The sequence below is a fragment of the Ascaphus truei genome, unplaced genomic scaffold (genome assembly GCF_040206685.1).
Source record: "Ascaphus truei isolate aAscTru1 unplaced genomic scaffold, aAscTru1.hap1 HAP1_SCAFFOLD_321, whole genome shotgun sequence".
NCBI lineage: Eukaryota > Metazoa > Chordata > Amphibia > Anura > Ascaphidae > Ascaphus > Ascaphus truei.
This window is the reverse complement of record NW_027456191.1, coordinates 341,495-363,122: the sequence shown is the minus strand read 5'-3', so window position 1 is coordinate 363,122 and position 21,628 is coordinate 341,495. Positions and strand designations below refer to the sequence as shown.

Below are 21,628 nucleotides of genomic sequence, written 5' to 3'. Positions count from 1 at the left end.
GTATTCGCGGGGCGTGGGGGTATATTTTATATGTATTCGCGGGCGTGAGGGTATATTTTATATGTATTCTCGGGGTGGGGGGGTATATTTTATATGTATTCGCGGGGCGGGGGGGTATATTTTATTTGTATTCGCGGGGCGGGGGGGTATATTTTATTTGTATTCGCGGGGCGTGGGGGTATATTTTATATGTATTCGCGGGGCGGGGGGGTATATTTTATATGTATTCGCGGGGCGTGGGGGTATATTTTATATGTATTCTCGGGGTGGGGGGGTATATTTTATATGTATTCGCGGGGCGGGGGGGTATATTTTATTTGTATTCGCGGGGCGGGGGGGTATATTTTATATGTATTCGCGGGGCGGGGGGGTATATTTTATATGTATTCGCGGGGCGGGGGGGTATATTTTATTTGTATTCGCGGGGCGTGGGGGTATATTTTATATGTATTCGCGGGGCGGGGGGGTATATTTTATATGTATTCTCGGGGTGGGGGGGTATATTTTATATGTATTCGCGGGGCGGGGGGGTATATTTTATTTGTATTCGCGGGGCGGGGGGGTATATTTTATATGTATTCGCAGGGCGTGGGGGTATATTTTATTTGTATTCGCGGGGCGGGGTGTATATTTTACATGTATTCGCGGGGCGGGGTGTATATTTTACATGTATTCGCGGGGCGGGGGGGTATATTTTATATGTATTCGCGGGGCGGGGGGGTATATTTTATATGTATTCGCGGGGCGGGGTGTATATTTTACATGTATTCGCGGGGCGGGGTGTATATTTTACATGTATTCGCGGGGCGGGGTGTATATTTTACATGTATTCGCGGGGCGGGGTGTATATTTTACATGTATTCGCGGGGCGTGGGGGTATATTTTATTTGTATTCGCCGGGCGTGGGTGTCCAGTATTTTTGGACAAGCCACCTGGCAACCCTAGTAAAGCACCGAGCACACTGTGGGCGCTACACAAATAAAAGACCCCCGTACATATCCTTGGCCTCCCTTGCACACAGGGTGAGCTGGCCAACACCCAGCCACAAGCCTGGTACGCCCGCGCGAGATTCACTTGGTAGGCAAAGCAGACAGAATATTATGGCGCTAGGCCAAATTCCATCGGAGGCCTCCTCCATCACCCCAGAGGAAAATTAAGTTACAAAAGCCTTGAGTGGAAATGTTCTGTGTATCACCGCCATGTTTGACATGAGTATCTGATATATTATTTAGCTAATATGTAGCAGGCTTAAAGAAGGATCTCTAACTCCCCCCCCCCCCTCACCCCCCCTCGTGTGTGCTGTCCTGCTGTCTGGGGGAAGATGACACAACACGGATATATCCCTGGCGTCCGACTGACGCTGGGCAGGACGATGCTTTTGTGTAAGGGCTGTTATATAGTGCGGCCGCATGCGCGGCACTTATAATTGGCTGAGGTTAGTCAGCCCTTCTATACAAGGGGCGCGCGCGCACGGCAGTGAGCGTGCATCCGGCCGACAGCGGGGAAGACGGGGAAAATAATCTTTTCGCGCCACTACCGGCGCTGAAGTGTGTGTGTGTGTGTGTGTGTGTGTGGCACGCGCACGGCTGCACACTCTATAGAACAGCCCTTACGTGGATATCTCGCAGGTCGAACGTTGCCACTGTTAGGGGGACGAATGCGAGATCTCACTGCGCGCTCCGCGCCAACCGCTGCATCGAAGAACAAATGTCAGCGCAAACTCTTCAAACGCAAATCACGCTGGAATATTCCGCCGCCTGGCCGCGTCTATGTAGTCATCTTCGCTGTGTCATTTTTTTGGGTTGCGTCTGCCTCGCGAGGGATTGAGGGGCGAGTGGGAGGCGTTAGGGGCGGGGTTACATTTGCATATCGGAGCGGCAACGTGCGTCTTGTGTTACTTCCCTTGACAGTTTTCTGCTGTCGGTTTTCCCCGTCGCCTTAAAGGCGGCGTTAACCTTTTAGCTTGCGTCTAATTCCGGATACATTTAATAAATAAGTCGCGTTTCAGGCAGAAAAAAAAACGCGAATTTCTTTCACGCAAATGCGTCGCCGCTTTCTTGATACACAAAGCCCGACCGTGTGTGTAGCAGCCAAGTGTGTTATATTTTGTAAAAGACTACACAAGCAGAAAGGATGCAGCGTGATCTTTTACAGACCTCCCCTGTGACAGGCTGGATCCTCTGCCAGGTAGCGGTGCAGGGGAAGCAGGTGTACAGAGCTTGAGCCAGCACTGAGGAGGTTAATTCCAAAGCAGGCTGGCGTAATTGGCCTCCTCAGCTGGCTCTTTGGAGACTTATAAAAGAGTACACCTCTCATTTTCAAGGACTCTCTGATCCGGGGAAGCTGCTACACCCGGACCACACAGGGGAGACCGCGATGCACAGGGCGCTCAGGGTGTCTGATCCGGGGAAGCTGCTACACCTGGACCGCACAGGGGAGACCACGATGCACAGGGGCCCTCAGGGTCTCTGATCCGGGGAAGCTGCTACACCCGGACCGCACAGGGGAGACCGCGATGCACAGGGGCCCTCAGGGGTCTCTGATCCGGGGAAGCTGCTACACCCGGACCGCACAGGGGAGACCGCGATGCACAGGGCCCTCAGGGTGTCTGATCCGGGGAAGCTGCTACACCCGGACCGCACAGGGGAGACCACGATGCACAGGGCCCTCAGGGTGTCTGATCCGGGGAAGCTGCTACACCTGGACCGCACAGGGGAGACCGCGATGCACAGGGCCCTCAGGGTCTCTGATCCGGGGGAAGCTGCTACACCTGGACCGCACAGGGGAGACCACGATGCACAGGGGCCCTCAGGGTCTCTGATCCGGGGAAGCTGCTACACCCGGACCGCACAGGGGAGACCGCGATGCACAGGGCCCTCAGGGTCTCTGATCCGGGGAAGCTGCTACACCTGGACCGCACAGGGGAGACCGCGATGCACAGGGCCCTCAGGGTCTCTGATCCGGGGAAGCTGCTACACCTGGACCGCACAGGGGAGAACGCGATGCACAGGGGCCCTCAGGGGTCTCTGATCCGGGGAAGCTGCTACACCTGGACCGCACAGGGGAGACCGCGATGCACAGGGCCCTCAGGGTCTCTGATCCGGGGAAGCTGCTACACCCGGACCGCACAGGGGAGACCACGATGCACAGGGCCCTCAGGGTCTCTGATCCGGGGAAGCTGCTACACCTGGACCGCACAGGGGAGACCACGATGCACAGGGCCCTCAGAGTCACTGATTCGGGGAGACTCTCAGGACCGCTGTAGAGAGCCCCCTGCCCTTGGTCGTTTTTACCCCTCTCCCAGCCAGGAGGACTCCGGGTCCCCGCAGGTAAAACTTGCCTTTGTCTGACTCGTGTGTTATTGTTGGTAAGGGGCTTAGCCCCCAACTTGCTGGTAGACTAAGCACTGTATAGTAAGTGCTCCAAAGAGGAGCCAGGCCTGTTTATTTTGTTCCTGTATGCTGAACACAAGCAGATTTTATGTTGTTAGAGCTTTGGCTAATAAAAATATGTCTCCTGTTTCAAGCCTCTGTATGCATCGCCGAACACACACACACACACACACACACACACACACACACACACACACACACACACACACACACACACACACACACACACACACACACTACACCCGCCCCCCCCCCACACACACACTTGTGCTACTCCCTCTGTATAACACACAGCAGCACCTCCCCCCCTTAAAATCAAACCTAATATCACCTTCTAAAAGAAGCATTTCAATAGCCCGCACTCATGAGCACTGCTCCTCACCCACAGAGGCACGCACCCACCATCAAGGCCAGACACTGCCATCCACTGCCCTTGCCCACCATGAAGGCCAGGCACTGCCATCCATTGCACTTACCCACCATCAAGGCCAGGCACTGCCATCCACTGCCCTTGCCCACCATGAAGGCCAGGCACTGCCATCCACTGCGCTTATTCCCTCACCCGCTGTCTCTGTAAATTTCCCATCATATACCACTTGGGTTGAAAACTCAGGGGGGGTTGAGGGGGGAGTGTTTCCCCCAACTGGCCATCTTCGTGGTAGATTGAGGCTAGACACGTTTGTACAAGTACTAATAACAGCTCTGGTCTGTTAAGCTAAACAGGACTAGATGTAAGTCACACGCTGCCATAAAGCAACACTGCTGGGATCAACCAGCACAAATCCAAGATGGCGGCCACGAGGACAGCCTGCCAGAAATGACAAAGTGGCTTGGGGCGGGTCACGTGATGTCTCACGGGCCAGGGGGACAGTTCCGTCTTCTGAAGCTGCCAAGTAAACGTGACCTGATGCCAGGAGGTGGCCCCACCCGTGGGCGCGGTGTAGCGGTTAGAGCGCGCAGCAAAGCTAAACACCTTTGTGTTATATTGTGTGATAGCGAAGAGGGAAGCGGTCAGAATTGCTGTGTCAGGTACACATGGCCCGGGAGTGTGTGGCATTGTGTAATGTGTGGTATTCAGGGCCCAGGAGTGTGGTGGCAGTGTGTAATGTGTGGTATACAGGGCCCGCGAGTGTGGTGGCAGTGTGTAATGTGTGGTGGCATTGTGTAACGTGTGGTGGCATTGTGTGGTTTACAGGGCCTGGGAGTGTGGTGGCATTGTGTAATGTGTGGTATTCAGGGCCCAGGAGTGTGGTGGCAGTGTGTAATGTGTGGTATACAGGGCCCGCGAGTGTGGTGGCAGTGTGTAATGTGTGGTGGCATTGTGTAACGTGTGGTGGCATTGTGTAATGTGTGGTGGCATTGTGTGGTTTACAGGGCCTGGGAGTGTGGTGGCATTGTGTAATGTGTGGTATTCAGGGCCCAGGAGTGTGGTGGCAGTGTGTAATGTGTGGTATACAGGGCCCGCGAGTGTGGTGGCAATGTGTGTTGTGTGGTACACAGGGCCTGGGAGTGTGGTGTCATTGTGTAATGTGTGTTGTGTGGTATTCATGGCCCGGGCGTGTGGTGGCATTGTGTAATGTATGTGTTGTGTGGTACAGGTGCCATTATTTCTTGTTATAATGTAGAGATTGGGGTGTGTGTGTGTGTGTGTCAGTCCCCCCTCCCCCCTCCCCGTACAGTATGTGAGTGTTTAACTTGTATAATGTTAATCTTCCTCCTTGAACGTGTCCTGCTCTTTTTAGAACACCGGAAATCCCTAATCCCTAAGGTCTGAGGTTGCCATGGGACCGGGAAGCCTCCATTTTAACTTCCCAAACACTTCACACGCTTCTATCTCCTGAACGGAGCGTCCGATTTTAAAAATAAAAACTGCGTTGGAATGGGCAGACAGAGGAGACAACAATTTATATGGTAAATCTGGTGTTTTGGGCTTCAGTGTTGCCCGAGTATTTGATTAATAAACCCCCTTGGGACGTAGCGTACCCGCGTTACCGCAAGCCTACGGCAGGTTTTTTAAGTATCCGTTAATGAGGGCGACGTTGTACACTCCCGCTCACTGCTGGGTACCACGTTGTGCTGACGAGTCTCACCGACACGATGTCACATGACGGGACGTATGCGAAGTTCGTGGCCACGTCCTGTGACGGTCATTTCCTGTCCGGGCTGGGATACCGTCTGCATGGGACTCGGGCTTCTGCGTCTTCTATTATTGATCTGTTAAGTATTTTCCTCTGCTGCTCCTGTAACCCCACACCCTACTGCAATATCTCCTATACGCAGAGCAGTGTATCTGTATTATACGCAGAGCAGCGCGTGTATCTGTATTATGCGCAGAGCAGCGCGTGTATCTGTATTACACACAGAGCAGCATGTGTATCTGTATTATACACAGAGCAGCGAGCGTGTCTGTATTATACGCCGAGCATTGTGTGTATCTGTATTATACGCAGAGCAGCGTGTGTATCTGTATTACACACAGAGCAGCGTGTGTATCTGTATTATACGCAGAGCAGCGTGTGTATCTGTATTATACGCAGAGCAGCGTGTGTATCTGTATTATACGCAGAGCAGCGTGTGTATCTGTATTATACACAGAGCAGCGTGTATTTGTATTATACGCAGAGCAGCGTGCGTATCTGTATTATACACAGAGCAGCGTTTATCTGTATTATACGCAGAGCAGCGTGTGTATCTGTATTATACGCAGAGCAGCACGTGTATCTGTATTATACGCAGAGCAGTGTGTGTATCTGTATTATACACAGAGCAGTGTGTGTATCTGTATTATACACAGAGCAGCGTGTGTATCTGTATTATACACAGAGCAGCGTGTATCTGTATTATACACAGAGCAGCGTGTGTATCTGTATTATACACAGAGCAGCGTGTGTATCTGTATTATACACAGAGCAGCGTGTGTATCTGTATTATACACAGAGCAGCGTGTGTATCTGTATTATACGCAGAGCAGCACGTGTATCTGTATTATACGCAGAGCAGCGTGCGTTTCTGTATCATACGCAGAGCAGCGTGTGTGTCTGTATTATACGCAGAGCAGCGTGTGTATCTGTATTATGCGCAGAGCAGCGTGTATCTGTATTATGCGCAGAGCAGCGTGTATCTGTATTATACGCAGAGCAGCGTGTGTATCTGTATTATACGCAGAGCAGCACGTGTATCTGTATTATACGCAGAGCAGTGTGTGTATCTGTATTATACGCAGAGCAGTGTGTGTATCTGTATTATACACAGAGCAGTGTGTGTATCTGTATTATACACAGAGCAGCGTGTGTATCTGTATTATACGCAGAGCAGCGTGTGTATCTGTATTATACGCAGAGCAGCGCGCGTGTCTGTATTATACGCAGAGCAGCGCCCGTGTCTGTATTATACGCAGAGCAGGGTGTGTATCTGTATTATGCGCAGAGCAGCGTGTGTATCTGTATTATACGCAGAGCAGTGTGTATCTGTATTATACGCAGAGCAGCGTGTGTATCTGTATTATACGCAGAGCAGCGTGTATCTGTATTATACGCAGAGCAGCGTGTATCTGTATTATACGCAGAGCAGCGTGTGTATCTGTATTATACGCAGAGCAGAGTGTATCTGTATTATACGCAGAGCAGCGTGTATCTGTATTATACGCAGAGCAGCGTGTATCTGTATTATACGCAGAGCAGCGTGTCTCTGTATTATACGCAGAGCAGCGTGTATCTGTATTATACGCAGAGCAGCGTGTATCTGTATTATACACAGAGCAGCGCTTGTGTCTGTATTATACGCCGAGCATTGTGTGTATCTGTATTATACGCAGAGCAGCGTGTGTATCTATATTATACGCAGAGCAGCGCGCGTGTCTGTATTATACGCAGAGCAGCGCGCGTGTCTGTATTATACGCAGAGCAGCGCGCGTGTCTGTATTATACGCAGAGCAGCGTGTGTATCTGTATTATACGCAGAGCAGCGCTTGTGTCTGTATTATACGCAGAGCAGCGCGCGTGTCTGTATTATACGCAGAGCAGCGCGCGTGTCTGTATTATACGCAGAGCAGCGCGCGTGTCTGTATTATACGCAGAGCAGCGTGTGTATCTGTATTATACGCAGAGCAGCGCTTGTGTCTGTATTATACGCAGAGCAGCGTGTGTATCTGTATTATACGCAGAGCTGCGTGTGTATTATACGCAGAGCAGTGTCTGTGTATTATACTTGGGGAGTGTGAGGCCCTCCCTGAGTCTCAGGTTAGTCCCCCCTCACCCTCGGGACAAGCTTCGCTCCCTCACCTGGGGGTGACAGCTCTGAGTCACTGCGATGTTCCCCCTCCCCGGGACTGAGAACGCACAAAGCCTTCCCAACAGAGCAGAAAACCCACAACAAAGACTGGGAACACCAACCCTACAACGTGGCTCACGTGGCCCCAGCAGCTTCCCAAGGCTGGCGCGCTGCAGCAGCTAAAGAGTTAACCGTGCGTGACGCAGGCCGCTCTGTGATGTGGGAAGGGCAGGGGGGAGATCACACAGGGGGAGATCACACAGACGGGGTAGATCACACAGAGGGATCCCCCAGTCATCACCTCCCCTTGATGAGCCACATGAAAGGTGTTGGACGCCTGTAGGGCAGAGCAGGACAAAACCCCTGTGTGTTTGTAGCATGCCGTCATTCCTGCACAGGAGTGTGGCGGTTACTGTGGTTTCCGAGATACCTGTACAGGTACGCAACCTTACCGTGACCCCCCGTGGAAAACAACATGGCGGTCCAAATCGGGACGCCGCAACGTCCAACCCTTCCTACCTGCGCTCTTCCCTTCTGACCGTCCGGTGGACCAGGGGGGGCTCAACCCCCGTCCTCAAGCCCCAACCCCCCTATACAGTAGCTCAGGTCCGATATAACTGCTTCAGCATGGGGGGCTCAGTTGAAAACTCAGGACCCAATCCTCAAGGGTCACGAACAGGTAAGATTCTAAGGATGTCCCTGCTTCAGCACAGTTGGCTCAGTCGAAGACTCAGGGCTCAATCCTCAAGGGCCACCAACCGGCCAGATTTTAAAGATATCCCTGCTTCAGCACAGGTGGCTCAGTCGAAGACTCAGGGCTCCATCCTCAAGGGCCACCAACAGGCCAGATTTGAAGGCTATCCCTGCTTCAGCAGTCTTCGACTGAGCCACCTGTGCTGAAGCAGGGATATGCTCGAAACCTGACCTGCCGGTGGCCCTTGAGGATTGCTCTCATTGGTCCACGGTGCTAACTCACTACCGGACACCCAAAGTGGCCCTCTGCAAACTCTCTTTCCTTAACCCTACAAGCAAACGTCCCATAAAAATCACCTGCACTTTCCCATATACCCAGCGACATTCCAGCACTGCAGCCCCCCTGAGTGGGGAGAGGGAGGGAGGGGGGGGAGAAAGTCTGTTTTTGGCACACGGGCTGTAACCCCTTCCTCGGCAAGAGAGGGAGTCAAAGATGACCCCGTTAACCTTGGGATTGTTCAAGGATCCCCCCCCCCCCTCCCAGCGACCTTGGGTCTCTCCAACCTCCCGGGCCAGCCTCTTTTTAATTGCAGGAGCGGCTGCTGTGTGTATTTTTTTTTTTTGTATTTTAATTAACGCTGTTAATTAGCGGACGAGCGCGTCGCGGCTCTCTTGCCCGGAAGGGCTGCAGGCCAGAGATTTCCGAGATGCAGTAACCCCTCGGGTGCTGGGAGGCCAGGGCGACGACGCGTTGCAAAGCGAGTTCACCTTTACGGCTGATCCAGAGAATTTGGGGTTATTTCGGCAGCGGATGCAACTCTGGGGGGGAAAACTCCCCTCCCCCCACCGCCCCCCCCCCCCATGTTTTCCTCTCATCCGTGTGGGTGGTTTAAACCCCAGTCACTCGTAGAAGACCCAAAAATAATGCCTATAAACCCCCCTTCTCTTTCTCACGGGGTAATATCTCTGGGAAATCCTCCCCGCTGTTTTTCTGTTTGGGTGAAAAGAACATTTGGGGGGCGGGGGGGGGGGGGCTGGTTCTCCTTCCACGGTCACTTTCCATACAAATAAACGGTGTTAGAATATTTGTAGGTGTATACGGGGCCGAGCTTTATGGAATACAGGGAAATATTATGTGATCTAACTATGTATGTCTTTATTTATATGGCGCCATTAGTGTACATAGCGCGCGCGTGTGCGTGTGTGTGTACAAGAGGAGAAGGAATATGTGCGATAGATGGCAGTGCCTGACCTTGATGGTTGGTAATTGCAGTGGCTTGTAGTGACTGGCCTTGGTGGTGGGTGATGGCAGTATAGAAACCCAGGATAGAAGGGTGCTCAAGCTGTGGAGTGCTCCCATGCATAAATAGCAGTATTAAATGTGTATATGTAGTGCAGATTGCTTAATAACGTATTGATAGGCTTACATAGTATTGTAATTATTAGTAAAACAAGAAGACAAATAGGGAGACAAGCCCAGTGATAATAATTGCAGCATTTTCTTGTATAGCGCTGCTAGTTTTACGTAGCGCGTTACAGAGACATTTTGCAGGCACAGGTCCCTGCCCCGCAGAGCTTACAATCTATGTTTTTGGTGCCTGAGGCACAGGGAGATAAAGTGACTTGCCCAAGGTCACAAGGAGCCGACACCGGGAACTGAACCAGGCTCCCCTGCTTCACACTCAGTGCCAGTCAGTGTCTTTACTCACTGAGCCGCTCCTTCCCCTGCTTCACACTCAGTGCCAGTCAGTGTCTTTACTCACTGAGCCGCTCCTTCCCCTGCTTCACACTCAGTGCCAGTCAGTGTCTTTACTCGCTGAGCCGCTCCTTCTCCTGCTTCACACTCAGCGCCAGTCAGTGTCTTTACTCGCTGAGCCGCTACTTCTGCTTCACACTCAGTGCCAGTCAGTGTCTTTACTCACTGAGCCGCTCCTTCCCCTGCTTCAAACTCAGTGCCAGTCAGTGTCTTTACTCGCTGAGCCGCTCCTTCCCCTGCTTCACACTCAGCGCCAGTCAGTGTCTTTACTCACTGAGCCGCTCCTTCCCCTGCTTCACACTCAGTGCCAGTCAGTGTCTTTACTCGCTGAGCCGCTCCTTCTCCTGCTTCAAACTCAGTGCCAGTCAGTGTCTTTACTCACTGAGCCGCTCCTTCCCCTGCTTCACACTCAGTGCCAGTCAGTGTCTTTACTCGCTGAGCCGCTCCTTCTCCTGCTTCACACTCAGTGCCAGTCAGTGTCTTTACTCGCTGAGCCGCTCCTTCCCCTGCTTCACACTCAGTGCCAGTCAGTGTCTTTACTCACTGAGCCGCTCCTTCCCCTGCTTCACACTCAGTGCCAGTCAGTGTCTTTACTCACTGAGCTGCTCCTTCCCCTGCTTCACACTCTGTGCCAGTCAGTGTCTTTACTCGCTGAGCCGCTCCTTCCCCTGCTTCACACTCAGTGCCAGTCAGTGTCTTTACTCGCTGAGCCGCTCCTTCTCCTGCTTCACACTCAGTGCCAGTCAGTGTCTTTACTCGCTGAGCCGCTCCTTCCCCTGCTTCACACTCAGTGCCAGTCAGTGTCTTTACTCGCTGAGCCGCTCCTTCTCCTGCTTCACACTCAGTGCCAGTCAGTCTTTACTCGCTGAGCCACTCCTTCTCCTGCTTCACACTCAGTGCCAGTGTCTTTACTCACTGAGCCGCTCCTTCTCCTGCTTCACACTCAGTGCCAGTCTGTGTCTTTACTCGCTGAGCCGCTCCCTCTCCTGCTTCACACTCAGTGCCAGTCAGTGTCTTTACTCACTGAGCCGCTCCTTCTCCTGCTTCACACTCAGTGCCAGTCAGTGTCGTTACTCACTGAGCCGCTCCTTCTCCTGCTTCACACTCAGTGCCAGTCTGTGTCTTTACTCGCTGAGCCGCTCCCTCTCCTGCTTCACACTCAGTGCCAGTCAGTGTCTTTACTCACTGAGTCGCTCCTTCTCCTGCTTCACACTCAGTGCCAGTCTGTGTCTTTACTCACTGAGCCGCTCCTTCGCCTGCTTCACACTCAGTGCTAGTCAGTCCCAGATTAGAAGGCACTGTGCAGGACAATTCAATAAAAAAGTGCACAAAGCCAGTAAGTACCTTCTATTTTCTTCTGAAGCCTTTGGTCTGAGGCAGTCCTGGGTGTGCTGATCCGAAGCAACGCTAATCAAGAATGAAGAGTTAAAAAACCCGGAGCGCGACCGCACAAAAAACAAGCAATCGCCGGGTGACCCAAATAAGACAATTGTTTATTATAATCTCAAGGACCAAGAGATAAAAAAAAAATGCACTACCTACGCGTTTCACGCTAAAAAGCGCTTTATCAAGGTGTATGTGCTCTGGTGTTTTTACCTCTTTACCCTGGATGGCAGTGCCTGGCCTTGATGGTGGGTAAGAGCAGTGCCTGGCCTTGATGGTGGGTAAGAGCAGTGTCTGGCAGTGCCTGGCCTTGATGGTGGGTAAGAGCAGTGGCTGGCAGTGCCTGGCCTTGATGGTGGATAAGTGCAGTGGCTGGCAGCGCCTGGCCTTGATGGTGGGTAAGGGCAGTGTCTGGCCTTGATGGTGGGTATGTGCCTCTGTGTGTGAGGGGAGCAGGGCTCCTGAGTCCGGGCTACTGAAATGCTTCATCACAAGGCGTGTTTTTAGGTTCGACTTGAAGCTGGAGAGAGAAGGTGCTCGTTGGATACTCTGGTGAGGGAGTAACACAAGGCTGAGACATCAGAACGAGCAGAGAAGGTGAGAGCCTTGAAGGCGAGAGAAGGAGAACTTTGCAGGTGATCTGGAACGTGATGGGAAGCCAGGAAAGGGGTTTTAGGAGATGAGCAGTAGGGATGGAAAGGAGACAGTTATGGGCAGAGAGAGCAGGAGACGGGCAGGGGCATATAGAGAGATAGAAGTGTTTGCAATGTATTTTCTCTGGGTGGAGGCTCCTACTACACCAGGAGGGGCCAACTCCCGTCCTTACGGGCCACCGACAGGTCAGGTTTTCAGGATATCCCTGCTTCAGCACAGGTGCCTCAATCAGTCCCTGCTTCAGAACAGTTGGCTCAATCAGAGGCCCAGTCGAAGACTGAGAGGTTCGACTTGATGGAAACTAAGGCAGAGCCCCTTCCACTTCTGTTTCCATCAGCTGGGGGCGGTTATCTGAAATCCCCGTTAGTAGGCAGAGGTGTTGCATGGCTAAATGCTTTCACTTCTGGGGGTTGGAGTATTTTTATCCCACGCTAGCGAGCGAGTAACGGCAGAACACCTGACCTCGGCGCTGCGGGTGTAATATCACTCCCGGGACGGCTCATTGCTTTCCCCGCGTATGCGGGCGGTGTTGTTTTTCTCATACTTTGCGGAAAAACAAATCTCGGGTTCCTTCTTTTTGTGCCGAGTGCGAACGGATTTTATCTGACCCTCTCTGGGATGAAAGAGCCGGGAGGGGGGGGGGGGGGAGTGAGAGCCGGGAGGAGGGGGGGGAGTGAGAGCCGGGAGGGGGGGGGGGGAGTGAGAGCCGGGAGGGGGGGGGGGGGAGTGAGAGCCGGGAGGGGGGGGGGGAGTGAGAGCCGGGAGGGGGGGGGGGGGAGTGAGAGCCGGGAGGGGGGGGGGGGGTATGGGGGTGAGTGAGAGCTGGCGGTGGTTTTGGTTATGGTCGGTTGTGGAGTGGCGTTCTTTGGCCGTGGGAGAACTGAGGCTACCTCTGCTTCAGCACAGGTGGCTCAACCATAATGACTTTAGACCATGGGCTACCAACTCCAGTCCTCAAGGGCCATCAACAGGTCAGGTTTTCAGGATATCCCTGCTTCAGCACAGATGGCTCAACCAGTGGCTCAGGTAGGAGGGTGGGCAGCATGGGGGGGAAAAGGGACATGCGGGGGGGGTCTGATCTGCCGTCACTTTCTGTTTCTACGTACATTCACATGTCTGCAACCCTACAATTCCCCTTTATCTCTCAGCAAACAATGCTTCCGCTGCAGCCAGGCATGCTGGGTAACGACATGCAAATGAGGACTCGCGCTGCATCACCTTTTTGCTTCATGTCCATTTGAACATGGATCCCCTATAAGCCGCATTACACAGCTTTTCAGCACAGCTTGGGTTAAAAGTGCAGAGCCAGCAGGCCTTCTCACAGACAGCCTTTGCGGGTCTCGTCTGCTGGCGGTGGTTACACTGGCTGTGCAATTGTGCGGCTGGAAGTGGCTACAACCGGACACGAAGCGTTTCTATGCACACTTTAAGTAATGCAAGTAACATCTGTTTTGGGGGTGACGGGGAAAGGGGGGTGCAGGGAGGAGCATCACTGGCAATCCCCCCCTAAATTGCAATGTCATCTATTTCCCACGAGGGGCAAGCGATGCGGGAACTAACGGGTTAACAAGTAAACTGCACACGCTGCAGCCCTGCGTCTCCGCTCCGCCGCTGTCCTTGGAGGAATATAGGGGACGGGGAAAAGGGACGTGACAGCGAAAAGGAGACGGGGGGGGGGTGAGTGAAGGACAGGCAGGGGACAGTGCCACGGGCAGAGGGGCCGGGGACAGTGCCACGGGCAGAGGGGCAGGGGACAGTGCCACGGGCAGAGGGGCCGGGGACAGTGCCACGGGCAGAGGGGCCGGGGACAGTATCAAGGGCAGAGGGGCCGGGGACAGTGCCACGGGCAGAGGGGCCAGGGACAGTGCCACGGGCAGAGGGGCCGGGGACAGTGCAACGGGCAGAGGGGCCGGGGACAGTGCCACGGGCAGAGGGGCTGGGGACAGTGCCACGGGCAGAGGTGCCGGGGACAGTGCCACGGGCAGAGGGGCCCAGTGCCAGGGGCAGAGGGGCCAGGGACAGTGCCAGGGGCAGAGGGACCGGGGACAGTGCCAGGGGCAGAGGGGCCGGGGAGAGGGGCCGGGGACAGTGCCAGGTACAGTGCCACGGGCAGAGGGGCCGGGGACAGTGCCACGGGCAGAGGGGCCGGGGACAGTGCCACGGGCAGAGGGGCCGGGGACAGTGCCACGGGCAGAGGGGCCGGGGACAGTGCCACGGGCAGAGGGGCCGGGGACAGTGCCACGGGCAGAGGGGACAGTGCCACAGAAAGGAGACAGTCATAATTAGCCCAGGGGACGTAGCCGAGAGTCGGAAGGTGTTATTCATTGTAAGTATGATAGTGCCGATTGGGGCACGAACGCTCGGAAACTCCCAATTACAAGGGGTGGGCCAGCTCCAGTCCTCAGGGGTCACCAAGCAGGTCAGGTGTTCAGGATATCCCTGCTTCAGCACAGGTTGAGCCCGCTGTGCTGAAGCAGGGATCGCCTGAAAACCTGACCTGTTGGTGACCCTGGCGGACTAGAGTTGCCCTGACGCAGACGCTGTATATTTTGACCCAACATTCACCTCGCCTCGTGCGGCAAGATAGACACTTTTTTTGGGGGCCTGGCGTTCTTTGGCCGCACTACAGAGAAAAGCAACGCGTTGTTCCCAATCCCCCACCCCCCCCATGCCCTCCGGGGGGGCCGGACGCCCTTTTAAATCTCGGGACATCCGGGACGCGCGCTTGGAATCCGTGTAATATGCAGTAAAATCCTAATTCTTTTGATGGGAAAAGGTTGCGAGCGCATTCCTGCGAGATGAAATAACAGGTCCCGTCCGACACTTAATATTTTTATAGAGGTCGTTAGCAGGAGGCTCGCGGCTCCAATTAATTAGCCCCCGGCGTTACCGAAAACATTATAGTTCGCGTCTTTTTGTTTTTTTTTTTCATTTTTAGCGCTGTCCTCCAAATTAGGGGAACTTTTATGTTGGACGCATTGGGGACCCGAAATCTCATTAACCCCTTGCAGTGCACTGCCGCTCACCCCTGGCACGGGCGGTGTTAGTACACAGCGGGTTTAACCTGTTCGCTGCCGTTACTTGGAACGTGACGCGCAAATTGTTCCTTTGCTAAAGGGTGATCCAGCGCCCGGATTGCCCGTATAACCGAGGTCGGCGCGTCAGGGGACCGCGCCAGAGCCCCCGCCACTGAAGGGGTTAAAGTCCATACCAAACCTTTTCAAAAGGAGCAGTCCCGCCAGTTGAAATAACGGAGAACGAGTGTGAAGCAGGGGAGCCTGGGAGAAGCAGGGGAGCCTGGGAGAAGCAGGGGAGCCTGGGAGAAGCAGGGGAGCCTGGGAGAAGCAGGGGAGCCTGGGAGAAGCAGGGGAGCCTGGGGGAAGCAGGGGAGCCTGGGAGAAGCAGGGGAGCCTGGGAGATGCAGGGGAGCCTGGGAGATGCAGGGGAGCCTGGGAGATGCAGGGGAGCCTGGGAGAAGCAGGGGAGCCTGGGAGAAGCAGGGGAGCCTGGGAGAAGCAGCGGCTCAGCGAGTAAAGACACTGACTGGCACTGAGTTTGAAGCAGGGGAGCCTGGTTCAATTCCTGGTGTTGACCCCTTGTGACCTTGGGCAAGTCACTTTATCTCCCTGTGCCTCAGGCACCAAAAACATAGATTGTAAGCTCCACGGGGCAGGGACCTGTGCCTGCAAAATGTCTCTGTAACGCACTACGTAAAACTAGCAGCGCTATACAAGAACATGCTGCTATTATTATTATGTGACCTGATGCATCAAAGTATTTTTTTTTTTTTTTAAATCGTGTTTTCAACTTTTGACGCTCTCCTTGGGAAGCAAAATGCTTTTGGAGTTTTTTCCACTATTTTTTTTTTTTTTTTTTTTTAAATTTTACAATCTTTTTAATCACTTTTGGCGATAAGACTGTTTGTCAGCCCTGAAAGCTGCAGGGGAAAAAAAAAAAAAACCTGTTTCCCCTTGTGCTCGGAAACTAATTACGATGCCTTCGCAGAGAACCGGGTACGGATAAGCCCAAATTCAGCAGACCCCCGAAAAGGATACCGTACATTTATTTTTTGGCGCCGGAACAAGTAAAAACGTCACTTTAAAAAAGGTGTAGTCCTGTCTCTCTGGGGCAGGCGGTCCCTGAAGCTGAAATGAACCCCCTTGCATCCCACCCATGTAACCACAAAATTGTGTGAGGGGGTGAACTTCTCCTTTAAGGGGACTTCATCCTTTTTAAGGAAGCTGATTACATTATATTTTATTTTTCACCCCCCCCCCCCCTTTTTTTTTTTTTGCACTCTTTAATTAACCCCTTCACGGCTGGAGACACTTTAGGTCAGGGGGGCGGCCATCTCCAGTCTTCGAGAGCCACCAAAACCGGCCAGGTTTTCAGGATATCCCTGCTTCAGCGCAGGTGGCTCGCTCAAAGACTGAGCCAGTGATTGGGCCACCTGTGCTGAAGCAGGGATATCCTGAAAACCTGGCCCGTCGGCAGCCCTCGACGACTGGAGTCGGCCAGCGTCTGATCCCCTCGACTGAGCTTCCTGCGCCGAAGCAGGGATATCCCGAAAACCTGGCCTGCCGCTAGCCCTCGAGGGCTGGAGTCGGCCAACGTCCGAGCCCCCCCCCCCCCCCGATTGAGCCACCTGTGCTGAAGATGGGATATCCTGAAAACCTGCCCTGTCGGTGGCCCTGGAGGCCTGGCGTTGGCTCTGAGGGTATCCATGCCAGGCTGCGCGGGCACAAGCGCTTTGCTAGAAACACAAAACGCCTGCGGTGCCAGGGACGGAGATCTCAAGGTTGCAGAGCTGGAAAAAATCAAACCCCCCCCTGCCCCCCCTGTGGTGTCTGCCTCACAGTTTCCCCTGGTTCTGAGGCAACGCAGGTTATTATCTCCGGGGATTGGAATGCCTTGCGGTTCACCCCGTGAATCCCCGGGCTCCGGAATGATATTTTCCAGAGAGTCGCAGCCTCCAAATTTAAATCCCCACCGCACTGGAACTGGACGGGCACTCCTAATGCCGGTGCGGAAAACTCCCCCCTCCCCCCCCCCCCCCCCAGCCTTCGCATGGCGCGAGTGTGCCGCCCCAGAGAGATCCCGGGGGTTAATCATGTCACGTGGCAAGGCCGGCTTGCCCTCTCTACCGTCCAGCAGAAAACGTGGATTCGCTCTCGTTTCCCTTCCACCGTTTAATAATCCTTGTAGCATTTCCCCCAAAGAGCTCACACTCTAATTCCCCGCGGCGGCCACCTTTCCATTGATTTTTAATGAAGGGTTCGACAGCCAAAGTGACAAAAAGGAAATACCCATCAGCCCCTTTGTTTCCGGCAGCGAAGGGAGTAGACCAGGGGCTCTCAACTCCAGTCCTAAAGACCCCCCCAACAGGTCAGGTTTTTAGGATATCCCTGCTTTAATTACAGATTTGGAACCGGGCCGAACTCCAGAACTGAACCGCACTATTTCCTGCTCCTGGGGACCTTTCGGTTCCAGAGACACCCCCCGATGAAGTTAAAGATTTATAAAACAGGAGTTAAATGGTCGTCCAACCGCTGACGTTGCAGTTTTTTGTTGGCCTGCGATTTTGTCAGCCATTTTGTTTCCCCGGAAGGAAATGTAAGTATCTCGAGGGGGGTGGCCCTGGAGCTCAAAATAGCGGGCGTTTGTCTCGGGGACCACCACAGATCCCACCCTGTGAAGAAAATGAGAAGGATGAGCTCCTTATATCATGACTGGAATATCCACGGAAAAGCCACGGGCAGAGCGAGTGCGATTTCTGCGTAGACACCTGTGGCTCTGCGTGTCCCAGGCAGCTATGTTATCGGATGAATTGAATTCTCGGCTACAGCGTAATTAATTATAACCCATAAACCCCAATTAAACAGGCCTGCCGAGACTCCGGAGATAATGCATGTTTGGTATTAAAAATTTGATGGCGTACATAATTTTTACAGCCAAGGCAAATGTTATGGGCTTCTCCGTCTCTGAGAAGTTAAGTGTCCAGTGTCTGGGCCCGGCGCGATAAATCTCGGGCAGCGTGGAGGAGTTTCGGCCGGCCGGCGCGATGCAGGACGCGCTGGTAACCGTGTCTGCGCAATGCTCGCTGCGGTGCATCTGATCTTGTTCGTCCACGCTAGATTGTCAGCTTCTTGGGCGACGACTTGTGTCCCCCATATTACCAACATGCAGACAAACGCCGCTACTTAGATTTGTCACGGAAAAGTTCGTCTTTACGCTGTTTCCTTGAATAGAATTCCCTGCGCGCCGGTGACACGCCACCGCATTTTTAGCCATGTGGACGTGGTCAGGCGGCTACTCCAAAAATGCTGGACACAATGGTGAAACGCCCGACACGCTCGAGACACACACACATTTCTCTCCGCTCCGTGCTGTTTCCTCCTCTCCTTGGCCCCCACCCCCAGGCTCCTGACACCTCCTCCTGGTTGGCTGCTGCAGCGTAACACAGCCAATCAGGATGGAGGGAGCTGCCCAGCCCCCTAGCAGCAGCCCTGCTCTCTCCTTGTTCGGGGGAAACCCGCAGCCCCCCCCAAACCGGTCAGGTCACTATGTCCAGAGAGGTTCAATTGTCACGTTTTTTTACTGGGGGGAAAAAAATGGTCGCCCTAATATACATATATCCATGAACCAAACCAACACACCCAAATGAATAAATCGCGCTTTATTAGCCAAATCAACATTTCGGTCCCGGATGGGACATTTTTAAGATCTTGAAAAGGGTTCCATCTGGGTTCGAATCGCCGACCTGGCTAATTAATCACAGTTTATAAAATTTTGAGTGTGCTGGTTTGGTTCATCTGTTCCTGTAATTACTGTACGTAACCGCTGCACCTATCAAGGTGTGTCTGTGTGTCTGTGTGTCTGTCTGTATGGGTCTGTCTGTATGTGTGTGTCTGTCTGTGTGTGTCTGTGTCTGTGTGTGTCTGTGTATGTCTGTGTGTGTCTGTGTGTCTGTCTGTGTGTCTGTCTGTGTGTGTCTGTCTGTCTGTGTCTGTGTGTGTCTGTGTATGTCTGTGTGCGTCTGTGTGTCTGTCTGTATGTGTGTGTCTGTGTGTGTCTGTGTGTGTCTGTGTGTGTGTCTGTGTATTACATATACACGGCATCGCTAATTTACCCAGTACCCAGCATCACCTGAATGTGTCTGGTTTGTAACCACTACCAGCTTCATAAAACAGAGTTGGTGCCGATGAGTCCAAAACAGGCATACCGGCTAGAGATCGGCAAATCCGCCCTAATCAGTTTCCTGGATTTTCTCGCATTTCTCCCCCGCCCACCGCCCCCCCTCCCCCCAAATTTTTTTTTTTACGGTTTAGCGGGAGGAAAAGCCGCAAACAGGTTTGTCTGGTGTTAATCCGCGTGCGGATTCGTTACAAAAACCGCCATTGGATACAACCCGTGGGGCGGATTTTTAAGAATTGCTGAATCGGTGGACTCTACAAATCCGTCCACGGATTGCGGAATCCACGGAGTGTATTGGTAAATAAAACAATCCGTAAAATGCCCTTTTTTGAGATTGATCGGCTGAAATCCGCGGGACCAAAGGAACCGGCCGGTCCAAATTCGCCAAAATAATTTGGTCGTCTCTTATAGGGGCTGTCTCTAAGCAGGTTGTCTGGCTCTGCACATCCCTGTCTCAAGGTATATACTGTATGTACATTTTATTCCAGAAGTACAGTGTTCTGTTGTACCGAAATATGAAACTGGTACCTGAGATGTCACCTTCAAGGTCCAAAATCGTGGGGTTTGGGGATTCCACGCTTTCCACGGATTCCAAAAAACGCCATCGTAACGGAAAGGTGCTGATTTTTGCAGTGACATGGCTGCTCGCCGCGCTGGTATTCTGTGCCGAAACATCTACGCCTAAATTTGTGCCGGCGAAAAGCAACGCCGAAAACTTCGGAGAAGCAGCGCCAGACGCGCATTCCTTTACGCACAAACCGGCGCCGGATATGCAAATGCGACCCCTCCCACTTGCAATCTAAATCCCTCATCGCGGCGCCCGGCAGACGCACCCAGAAATGGCGCAGCTAATATTAACACGGGGACGCAGCCAGGCGCAAGTATGTTTCAGCGCGATTTGCAACAAACGACTTTGCGCTTATATTTGGCGTTTGATACTTAGCGTCCGAGGTTGTCAATAAAAAAAACGTAGTGATACCTTCTACTGCACCAGTAGCAACTACTTCTGGCAGTGACATGGTTAAAATATGTCGAAAGCCAAAAACTCACCGATTTTTGGTATGAACGGGGAGGAGAAAAGGTGCCATTTTTATCTCCCCCACATTCTTCTTTCTATTCTACACTTCAAGCTCCCAAACTTTTTGTGGAATCCAGGACCACTTTGCTTTTAGGGGGGGGGGGGGGGGGGCCAAGGTTTAGAAAGTCCTCTCGCGTTTCTGAACGGATGGTTTAATCGCCCGTGAAATTAAATGTTAAAGGGTTCGGCGTGTGCGCGCCAGTCTCTTAAATTCAGCAGGAGGGAAAATCCATTATCGCCATTGATTTTAATAATCGTTACTAATTATCAACTTGCCAAAAAGTTGCTTTGCACCGGGTGTGTAACCTAGAAGACAGGCCTGGTGGTAACGTAACTGCTGTGGAGTACATTGAATGCCATTACCAGCTGGAATGTTGGGGTCGCCGACCCTTCCGTAACCCGCCGACCCTTCCGTACCCCACCTACCCTTCCGTACCCCCACCTGGACTGTAACAGTAAAGGATCCCAAGGCTGAGCCAGGGACTGAGAAGAGAGAGTCTGGAATGTAAGGTATCATAATGAACCCCTTCAATTAAATGACTCCCTGTTTTGTTAAAGGGTTGGAGCTTGCAGGGGCGGGGGTTCCCCCCCCCATAGGGTCACCAGGAGGCTTCTCCAAATATACTGTGCACAATGGTGAAAGGTGCAACACGCTCGAGAAACACACACACACCTCTGCTCCATGCTGTTTCCTCCTCTTCTTGGCCCCACCCCCAGAGCTCCTGACACCTCCTCCTGATTGGCTGCATTTCCCAGCAGCAGGCAATCATGATGGAGGAAGCTGCCCAGCCCCCTACCGACAGCCCTTCTCGGGGAAACTCCACAGCCCCCTAAAGCCGGTCAGGTCACTATGTCAAGAGAGGTAATATCGGTATACACATACACGCCCAGAGAGGTAATACCGGTATACACATACACGCCCAGAGAGGTAATACCGGCATACACATACACACCCAGAGAGGTAATACCGGCATACACATACACGCCCAGAGAGGTAATACCGGTATACACATACACACCCAGAGAGGTAATACCGGTATACACATACACGCCCAGAGAGGTAATACCGGTATACACATACACGCCCAGAGAGGTAATACCGGTATACACATACACACCCAGAGAGGTAATATCGGTATACACATACACGCCCCGAGAGGTAATACCGGTATACACATACACGCCCAGAGAGGTAATACCGGTATACAC

General features: G+C 53.0%; 1 protein-coding gene and 1 long non-coding RNA gene across 3 annotated transcripts in view; one reads left to right on the top strand and one right to left on the bottom strand.

Moving 5' to 3' along the window:
* Positions 1-21,628, bottom strand: part of LOC142483330 (uncharacterized) — a 64,868-nt gene that overhangs the window by 34,084 nt on the left and 9,156 nt on the right. The gene's annotated exons all lie outside the window — the stretch shown is intronic.
* On the top strand, positions 12,985-20,281 carry LOC142483329 (uncharacterized). Its single transcript, XR_012797306.1, has 3 exons — positions 12,985-13,173; positions 17,568-17,760; positions 19,830-20,281. It is a non-coding gene; the product is annotated as an uncharacterized LOC142483329 (long non-coding RNA).